We start from the raw sequence: 11,228 nt of genomic DNA on the forward strand, positions 1-11,228 counted from the left end.
AACTCATGAGTTGAAATACAACACACTGGCACAGTACAGTACGTGATCGAATCAACAGAGCTTCACCATGTTCACTAAACTCTGGAAAAATTCCCTAGCAAAGTGCAACTTCCCCTACAAAGAGAACTGTCTATTTACCTTTAGTATACACAAGTAAGTTCTTTAACATTCATTTTTTTAACCCTTTTACTGCCACCAACATATGTCGCACATCAGGGGTTTTACACATGCTCCCTAACAAGCTGATTGTCGGCTGTCAGAAGGAAGTGATCCAGTGACTGTGCAGCCCCGGAGTGCCACATGGCAGAGGGGAGGGAAGCCAGCGATCTCCTCTTTCTGTTCCAGGCCCAGGATCATCATGAAAAAGGTCACTTCCAGGTCTTGGTGTCACTTTCCCACCTGGTGTCACTTTGCAGTGTGATCTGCACTGCATTAATTTCATTGTTGAACAGGTTTTTGACCCCTGATGTCTCATTAAAGAGAACTTGTCACCAAAAAAAATCACATAGGGAACTTTGTGTCCCCCATGTAATGAAATAAATGTAAGTAAAATAAATAAAAATAAAAAGTGTAAAAAGTTATACCCAAGCACTTAATATCCCCCCCAAAAAATATTGACCCTCCCCACCCCCACATATACGCACGTACGAATGTAAATGCAAGCATTGGGGACACCTACGCACAAAACATATAGTGGGAACGCTATAATTCTAGGTCCATTATTAATGAATTAATCTAAACTGATGACCTATAGGGGCTTATAGAAAATATAGGGTACCAAAGTTTTGTACGGGCGAAGCAACTTTAAGGTTTGACATGCTAGTTATCATTTTACTCGGTGCAACCGAGTGCAATTTTATATTTCCCTCCAAAATTGGGCACTTATGTGCCCTAAAAATTAACTTTAATGCATTTGTTATGGAAAGTGTGCGTTTCGAAAACCGTTTTGCTAATATTGTGTTACATTAAAAAAATGCAACTACCGTATTTGCCGGCATATAAGACGACTTTTTAACCCATGAAAATCTTCTGAAAAGTCGGGGGTCATCTTTTACGCCGGTATACGGCGAGCCGGTGTCAGGGCGGCACTTTTTCGAGGGGCGGCGTGGTGGCGGAAGGGACACTAAGTACAGGGGCGGGCAGGGGGCTGCTGTACCTTACCTGGCTCCGGTCCCACGACGATCCGGTCCAGGAAGCACGGCTGCTCCTTCTTTCAGTTCGGCCGCTCGGCTCCATCTCATCACCGGTGATTGGGCACCAGCACTGGAAAGGCACACAGGCGACCAATCACCGGCGAGGAGGCGGAGCCGAGCGGCCCGCGAACATCGAGTGAGGGAGCACCCAGTAAGTGTGCAGCAGCACCATGCTGTGACACTCTTGGCACTATTCCTCTCCCCCACTGACACTAACGATGGGGCACTGTTCCTCCCCCACTGACACTAACGATGGGGCACTGTTCCTCCCCCACTGACACCAACGATGGGGCACTGTTCCTCCCCCACTGACACGAATGATGGGGCACTATTCCTCCCCCACTGACACCAATGATGGGGCACTATTCCTCCTCCCCAATGACACCAATGATGGGGCACTATTCCTCCCCCACTTACACCAACGATGAGGCACTATTCCTCCCCCCACTGACACCAACGATGAGGTACTATTCCTCCTCCACACTGACACCAATGATGGGGCACTGTTCCTCCCCCACTGACACCAATGATGGGGCACTATTCCTCCCCCACTGACACCAACGATGAGGCACTATTCCTCCCCCCACTGACACCAACGATGAGGTACTATTCCTCCTCCACACTGACACCAATGATGGGGCACTGTTCCTCCCCCACTGACACCAATGATGGGGCACTATTCCTCCCCCACTGACACCAATGATGGGGCACTATTCCTCCCCCACTGACACCAATGATGGGGCACTATTCCTCCTCCCCAATGACACCAATGATGGGGCACTATTCCTCCCCCACTCACACCAACGATGAGGCACTATTCCTCCCCCCACTGACACCAACGATGAGGTACTATTCCTCCTCCACACTGACACCAATGATGGGGCACTGTTCCTCCCCCACTGACACCAATGATGGGGCACTATTCCTCCCCCACTGACACCAACGATGAGGCACTATTCCTCCCCCCACTGACACCAACGATGAGGTACTATTCCTCCTCCCCACTGACACCAACGATGGGGCACTATTTCCCCCCCCCACTGACACCAATGATGGGGCACTATTCTCCCCACTGACACCAATGATGGGGCACTTTTCCCGCCACTGATACCAACGATGGGGCACTATTCCTCCCACTGACACCAATGATGGGGCGCAATTCCTGCCACTGATACCAATGATGGGGCGCTATTCCTCCCACTGACACCAATGATGGGGTGCTATTCCTCCCACTGACACCAATGATGGGGCGCTATTCCTCCCACTGACACCAATGATGGAGCACTATTCCTCCCACTGACACTAATGATGGGACACTATTCCTCCCACGGACACCAATGATGGGGCACGATTCTTCCCACTGACACCAATGATGGGGCACTATTCCTCCCACTGACTAATGATGGGGCACTATTCCTCCCACTGACACTAATGATGGGACACTATTCCTCACACACTGACACTAATGATGGGGCACCATCATTGGTGTCAGTGGGAGGAATAGTGCCCCATCATTGGTGTCAGTGGGAGGAGTAGTGCCTCATCATTGGTATCAGTGGGAGGAATCGTGCCCCATCATTGGTGTCAGTGGGAGGAATAGCACCCCATCATTGGAATACCATACTGAAATAGCATACCATATTGAAATCAAATCTGATGTTTTTTCATTTTTATTTGGTGTGTGTTGGAAGAGGGGTTCTCCAGGGTCTCTTCTTTCAATATATAATGTTTAGGGGTTTTACATCATCTTCAATGATTTTTAAACATGTGTGCAATACATGCAAAAATGTCTCTGGCAGTGAAATGATTGAAGTAGAGTTCAGAGGCACAACATAGCACACAATTAATAAGGGACACTCATTACAATGAGCCTGTCTGTTCCTTGGTATTAGCAGTACCTCAATCTTCATGCGCAGAGGTACACTTTTATGGCTTATGAACAAGAATGGCTTCCAAGTAAGTGCTCATTAAAAAACAATTACAGGAGCTTTAAAAATTTGGCAAAGTAATAAAACTGTGAAATCGTGTGCTCAATTATCAATATAGCCACAGTGTCGCATCATTGCAGTCTTATAAATCTGTTCCTCAGTGACAAAAAAGTGCAATAAGAGAGGAAATCAGACAGAGGCAAGCCATTGTTATGGCAATGTAAAGAGAAATGGGGAGATTTACTTAAACTGGAGCACACAGAATCTGGTGCAGCTTTGCATAGTAACCAATCAGCTTCTAACGTCAGCTTGTTCATTTAAGTTTTGACAATAATTCCTGGAAGCTGATTGGTTACTATGCAAAGCTGTACCAGATTCTGTGTGTTCTCCCCCAAAGTCTTGAGAACTAAGTGTCTTCTATTGCATAGAGCAGGGCTTGAAATTTCCACTTGCCTGCTCGCCAATGGCGAGTGGAAATTATGGTGGGGGCGAGTGTGTCCCCTAGGGCCGTCTTGCTGAGCAGGCTCGGAGCTCAGGCCGGATCTGTCATTGGCACTGGGAGCTGTCAGACTGCTCAATAGCTGAGCACAGTGAAAGCAAAGCAAGGAGTGTGTGCTGTGCTCTCTGCCTCCCCCTAGAGTGCAGTACCCAGATCTGTGAGTGAACAACGAAGTACTGCAACCTTTTATAGGGGTGGGTGTGTGTGTTTGTGTGTGCCTGTGTATACATGTACAATTGTACATGTGTATGTGTGTATGTACATGTGTGTGTGTATATATATATATATATATATATATATATACAGTTGCAAGAAAAAGTATGTGAACCCCTTGGGATTACGTGGAGTTTTGCATGAATTGGGCATAAAATGTGCTCTGAACGTCATCTAAGTCACAATAGAAGAACACAGTCTGCTGAACATAATACTACACAAACATTAGATGTTGCCATGGTTTAATTGCACATAACATGTAAACATTCACAGTGCAGGGAGGAAAAAGTATGTGAACCTTTGGACTTAATAACTGGTTGACCCCCCTTTGGCAGCAATGACCTCAACCAAACGTTTCCTGTAGTTGCAGATCAGACATGCACAATGATCTGGAGTAATTTTGGACCACTCCTCTTCACAAAACTGTTTCAGTGTAGCAATATTCTTGGGATGTCTGTGTGAATCGCTCTCTTAAGGTCATGCCACAGCATTTCAATGGGGTTGAGGTCAGGACTCTGACTGGGCCACTCCAGAAGGCGTATTCTGTGCTGTTGCAGCCATTGTGTTGTTGAATTACTTGTATACTTTGGGTCATTGTCCTGTTGCATCACCCATCCTCTGCGGAGCTTCAGTTGGCGGACAGATGGTCATACGTTTTCCTGCAAAATGTCTTGATAAACTCTGGAATTCATTTTCCCATCAATGACAACAATCCGTCCAGGCCCTGGGGCAACAAAGCAGCCCCAAACCATGATGCTCCCTCCGCCATGTTTTACAGTGGGGATGAGGTTTTGATGTTGGTGTGCTGTGCCTTTTTTTCTCCACACATAGTGTTGTGTGTTCTTCCCAAACAACTCAATCTTGGTTTCATCTGTCCACAGTATATTTTGCCAGTAGTGCTGTGGAACATCCAGGTGCTCTTTTGCAAACTTCAAACGTGCTGCAATATTCTTTTTGGACAGCAATGGCTTCCTCTGTGGTGTCCTCCCATGTACTCCATTCTTGTTTAATGTTTTCCTTATTGTAGATGTGTCAACAAAAATGTTAGCATGTGCCAGAGATTTCTGTAGGTCTTTAGCTGACACTCTGGGATTCTTCTTTACCTCATGCAGCATTCTGTGCTGTGCTCTTGCAGTCATTTTTACAGGACAACAACGCCTAGGGAGAGTAGCAACAGTGCTAAACTTTCTCCATTTGTAGACAGTCTGTCTTACCGTGGACACATGAACATCAAGGCTCAAGGAGATACTTTTGTAACCCTTTCCAGCTTCATGCAAGTCAACAATTCTTGATGGTAGGTCTTCTGAGAGCTCTTTTCTGCGAGGCATGGTTCACATCAGACAGTGCTTCTTGAAACCAGTAAACCCAAAACAGGTGTGTGTTTTTTAAGGGCAGGACAGCTGTCAGCAACACATCCAATATCATCACACTGATTGGAGTCAAGGTTGGCTCACTCCTGGCTCCAATTAGCTCTGGGAGAAGTCATTAAGCTAGGGCCTCACATACTTTTTCCTCCCTGCACTGTGAATGTTTACATGTTATATGCAATTAAACCATGGCAACATCTAATGTTTGTGTAGTATTATGTTCAGCAGACTGTGTTCTTCTATTGTTGTGCCTTAGATGACATTCAGAGCACATTTTATGCCCAATTCATGCAAAACTCCACGTAATCCCAAGGGGTTCACATACTTTTTCTTGCAACTGTATATGTATGTGTGTGTATACATGTGTGTGTGTGTACATGTGTCTGTGTGCATGTACATGTGTGTGTGTGTGTATGTATATACATGTGTCTGCGTGTACATGTGTCTGTGTATGTATCTACATATGTCTGTGCATGTGTATTTCTGTGTATTTACATGTATTTGTCAGGAGCTGACTGACAACTCATGGGGCCCCCGGGCAATAGGGATCATGGGGCCCCTGTGTCCTTGCCCAAACTCAAAAAAGCCAATGAAAAAGGTACCAGGGGCATCTCATGGGGCCCCTACTACCCCCGGGCCCTTGGGCAGTGCCCGAGGTTCCAAATGGTCAGTCCATATGCCTCTGTGCGTGTGTGTACATGTTTCTGTGTGTGTATATGTCTGTGTGTGTGTACATGTGTCTCTGTGCGTGTTTGTACATGTTTCTGTGTGTGTATGTGTGTATACATGTCTGTGTGTGTGTACATGTTTCTGAGTGTGTGTACATGTCTGTGTGTGTGTACATGTGCCTCTGTGCGTGTGTGTACATGTTTCTGTGTGTGTGTGTGTGTGTGTGAGTACATGGTTCTGTGTGTTTGTGTACATGTCTGTGTGTGTGTACAGGTGTCTCTGTGTCTGTGTGTATGTACATGTCTGTGTGTGTGTACATGTTTCTGTGTGTGTGTGTGTATGTACATGTATGTGTGTGTGTGTACAGGTGTCTCTGTGTGTGTTTGTTGGTGGCGAGTAACTCTAAGGCCTGGCTAGTAGCTTAGGGCTCGAAATTGTAAGCCCTGGCATAGAGTATGTGTATACATGTATATAATATACACATCACATACATAGTCACCTATTTAAATTAAGTGGTTTTCAGATACTTGAAAATAGCCAGGGTAAAGAAAAACAAAGTAAGACAATAACATTGATGCCTTGACATCTATAAAGCGTAGATCCTGTGAAATGCCTGTTTATCAGATCATCTATAATAGATGTTTGCTGATAGCTGGAAATGTGGAAAGGAACAAACAGATTGCCCAATTGCTGTTTCCAGAAGCAGAGCTGTGATTGATGGTTGTGTTCCCAAAGATGTGCCTCAGCTGTCATTTTTTTAGCCTGATGTCACCTCCAATTGTTTCACTCACAACATATGTTCTTGAAGATGTGATGGTATATATACATCACTTTTTAATACTGATGAGGGAATTGCAGTAGAGAAGATCAACAGTTTCTTCATTATGACATCCTGTAAAATAAAGACACCAATTACAGAAGTTTAATTAATCAATTAGAAATGCTCTGTTTCCTCCATTTACAGTGTATTATTACGGCCGGGTGCGAGGAAGCAAGCTGTGTCTCCCTGATAAACATGAGAACTTGCCAGGCTAAGTGTGATCACACTTCTAGCAAAATAACAAAACCATCGAGATATATTTGAGTGCAATACAGTCCAGTACAATTCGCCGCGGCAAGAAGTAGAGATTTCGAGTGACTGCGTTCCGCTTAATCAGTCTTCTTTTAAATGGATTTCTAGGAGAACATATGCTGCATTGTTGGAAGTGCACAAGCTCCATCTAGTGCAGCTTTCGCAAACTGTTGAATTCACGTATTGGAAAAAAAAAAGCATATTGTGTGTCAGATAAAGTTGAGTGAAACATAAAAAGAAAATGCTAACAAATCTGTACTTGGCCTGCATTAGTTGAAGTTTTGACAGGATGGGAGCACCACAGCAGCTTGTACAGACTTGCTAAAATATTTTTATTTTGTAACAAAATAAAAAATATTTTACAAAACAATAGTGCTGGTGTGGCACTCCCATCCTTTCAAAACTTCAACAAACTCCTCTAGGGGTCCTGCAAGACCCCACGGTTGCTGATGAGAAGCCTCTAGGACAGGGGTGGGCAAACTTTTTGACTTGAGGGCCGCAATGGGTTCATATATTGGACCCGGGGGCCGGACCAAGAGTAGATGAATGATGTGTATGTGTCATCCATAGTAAGTATAGTAAATTTCCCCCATAGTAAGCATAGTAATTCATCCCCCATAGTAATTCATCCCCCATATAGTAATTCATCCCCCATATAGTAATTCATCCCCCATATAGTAATTCATCCCCCATAGAGTAATTCATCCCCCATAGAGTAATTCATCCCCCATAGAGTAATTCATCCCCCATAGAGTAATTCATCCCCCATATTAATTCATCCCTCATATAGTATTTCATCCCCCATAGTACTATTCCCCCCCAAGTAGTAAGCCAAGTCCCCCCTGTGTCAATTCACTTACCTTTGCTCCGCGCGTTCCTCTCGCCGTGTTCCCGCGCCGCTACGGTCTTCAGGGCGGACTGTGAGAGGAGCCTAGCTCCCCTCACGTTCGTCACGCTGCCTGCCCCGCCTACACACATCCTGACAGCCAATGTATCACGCTCCGTGGGCCGAATTAAAAGGTCCGCCGGGCCGTAGTTTGCCCATTGCTGCTCTAGGACCAAAAACCACCCCGTTGCATTAAAACACATCCACATAACGTGCAGCGCTCCTACATCACAAAGTTTGCCCACACAAGGAGAAGTATCAGACTTGCTGTACTGTATGCCCCAGAACAGGGGCGGACTGACCATTTGGAAACTCGGGCACTGCCCGAGGACCCGGGGTCAGTAGGGGGCCCCATGAGATGCCCCTGGTACCTTTTTCATAGGCTTTTTTGAGTTTGGGCAAGGACACAGGGGCCCCATGATCCCCTATTGCCCGGGGGCCCCATGAGGTGTCAGTCTGCCCCTGCCCCAGAAGTTGTTTTATCTCCTCCCTTGCTATCATAATGCTGACAGAGAGCTCTGCATTTCTTGTGCAAGTTTTAATTTTCTTAAAGTGATTGGATCCTCCACTTGCACTCCTCGCTCCTACCACCGTCAAGTGCACCAATACCAAGCTGTTGGCAAGGGGGCACTTGTGCAGGCTCAATCCTGAGCTGTTCTCTGCCCCAGTTTCTGCTCGCTGGCTGTGATTGACAGCAGTAGGAGCCAATGGCTCTCTCTCTCTCCTCCATCCAGTGAGGAGAGAGAGAGAGCTGAGAGAGCACTGCTCTTGATCGTAGTGCTGGATCAAGATCGGGCTCAGGTACGTATAAGGGGGGCTGGGGGGGGGGGCTGCATACAGGTTTTTTATCTTAATTCAGTGAATGCATTAAGGCAAAAAAAAAACAAACAAATTCAGCCTTTAGAACCACTTTAAATCCCATCTGTAGGAAAAACTTTAACAACCTGCCACTCTTCTTTCCCTCCCCTTCTAACCCATTAAGGAATTTCTTTTCTTCCTCTTACCTTGTAAAACATTTATACTTAACTAAGACTGCCATATTAGGGTCCGTGTCAGCGCCGATTCCGGGTGCAGGAGATCAGTAATCTAGCACTGGTTCTTGGTTGCTCAGACACAAATTCTGAATTATGAGAAGGCAAAGGGGGTGTTATGTGCTCCCTCATTCCCAGAAGTAGCAAATATTTCTTAGTACTACAGGATAAGTATTGGAGAATTGGAGAGGTATATATGGTGTCTACAGTGTATTACTGCATTGGGAAGGTGTGTGGCAGCAGGGGCGGACTGACAACTCAAGGGGCCCCCGGGCAATAGGGGATCATGGGGCCCCTGTGTCCTTGCCCAAATTCAAAAAAGGACTGTTACTCAGCGCGGTGTTGACCCAGCTGTTCTTTATGATGTGCCTTGACTATATTGTCGTTTGTGAGTACAACATCTACTTTATTTATTTTTTATTAAACATTTTTTATACAAATAGTACAATGACCACATTACAATTTCTTATCAGTTCCATTTCTATTGACCATGGTTTATTTTTACATTTACTTTTTACTAAAGAGTCTAAAACTGTCCTCCATCTATGAATAGTCTTACCTAGATCACCTAGTATGGCCAAAGTACACAGCTGACTTTAAATTAGTATGTAAGCAGTTCACGAAGTGCTAAGCATACTGCTAAAAAACTAACTTGAAGAAGCACTGTGCAATTGTATTGGAAACCTTCAGTAAAGATCGCTAGTGGCAAGAAAGACTTTATCCCAACAACCTGCAGCAGAATAACATGTAAATTCTGGTGACAGCCTGATAGATGACAGTTGCAGCACACTTCCCAGAACCTGTCACTTGTTATTGTAGTCATTTACTAGTTGGAAATATTCCAGGTACAATATTTTCTAGGAATAAGATACAAAAATGATGAGCAAAAGCAAACACTATTACAACTTAATACCTGTGAGAACTCGCTACAAATGGTAGAACTTTAACCACATGCCAACCAGCCACTGTAAAAATACGGTGGCAGGGCGGCACGGCTGGACAAAACCGACCCTACCTGTCCCGCCGATCACGGCCGTGGATGTCAGTCGCCGGGTCACAGCCGGTCGTTACCGGCTATGTCCCGGCGATTAGCGGCAATCACTGACAGAGAGCAGGGCTGCAGTAGCTGTGCTTTCTGTCAGTTCCCTGTCAGCTCCTGACATGCTGATCAGGACAGAAGAGTTTATCTGTCCAGATCAGTGTGTCTCTGTGCAGTACACACCCCCGCCCCCTAGTAAAACACTCCCCTCACACAGTTAACCCTTTCACTGAATAATAAACTTAACCCCTTCCTCCCCAGTGCCGTTAGTACAGTGTCAGGGTTTTTTTTTTTTGCACTGATCACTGTATTGGTGTCACTGGGGATGTCAGTGACCCCAAGTCAGTTCCCCCCCAGTGTCAGAGTGTTCGCCGTAGTCCCGCAGTCCCGCCATAAATCGCTGACCGCCGCCATTATTAGTATAAAAAAAATTACAAATCCCAGTATCTTTCCCGCCATTTGTAGACGCTATAACTTTCACGTAAACCAATTAATTTACATGTATTGGAGTTTTTTTTTAGCAAAGACATGTCGCAGAATGCATTTTTGGCAGAAATTTATGACTAAATTTGATTTTTACATTTTTTTTTATTGGACATGTTTTATAGCAAAAAGTCCAAAATATTGTTTTTTTTTCCTCAAAATTGTCAGACTTTTTTTTTTATAGCGCAAAAAATAAAAAACGCACAGGCGATCAAATACCACCGAAAGAAAGCTCAATTTGTGGGAAAAAAAGGAGGTAAATTTCATTTATGTACCATATTGCATGACCGCGCAATTGTCCGTTAAACTAGCGCAGCGCTGTATAGCAAAAAAAATGGCGTAAATTGCAGTATCTATACCATAGTTTGTAGACGCTATAACTTTCACACAAAGCAATCAATATACACTTATTGGGATTTTTTTTTACCAAAAACATGGAGCAGAATACATTTAGGCCTAAATTTATAAATAACTTTTAGTTTACTATATATTTTTTATAGCTGAAAGTAAAAAATATAGTTTTTCTTCAAAATTTTTGGTCTTTTTTTGTTTATAGCGTAAAAATAAAAGCGCACAGGTGATCAAATACCACCGAAAGAAAGCTCTATTTGTGTGAAAAAATGGACGTAAATTTCGTTTGGGTGCAGCATTGCATGACCGCGCAATTGTCAGTTGAATTAGTGCAGCGCCGAGTAGCAAAAAGAGGCGTGGTCATTAAGGGGGGTAAATCCTCTGGAGGGTAAGTGGTTAAGGACATAGCAACTCACTTTCCTTCTTTTTTAAGAGCTGTTCTTGCCAAATTTTAATTAAAAGAAAGTTTCGTAAATTAAAATCAAAGAGTTTACCTC

This window comes from Staurois parvus, unplaced genomic scaffold, assembly GCF_062004578.1.
Source record: "Staurois parvus isolate SC_StPar_1 unplaced genomic scaffold, SC_StPar_1.0 ptg000814l, whole genome shotgun sequence".
NCBI classification, from domain to species: domain Eukaryota; kingdom Metazoa; phylum Chordata; class Amphibia; order Anura; family Ranidae; genus Staurois; species Staurois parvus.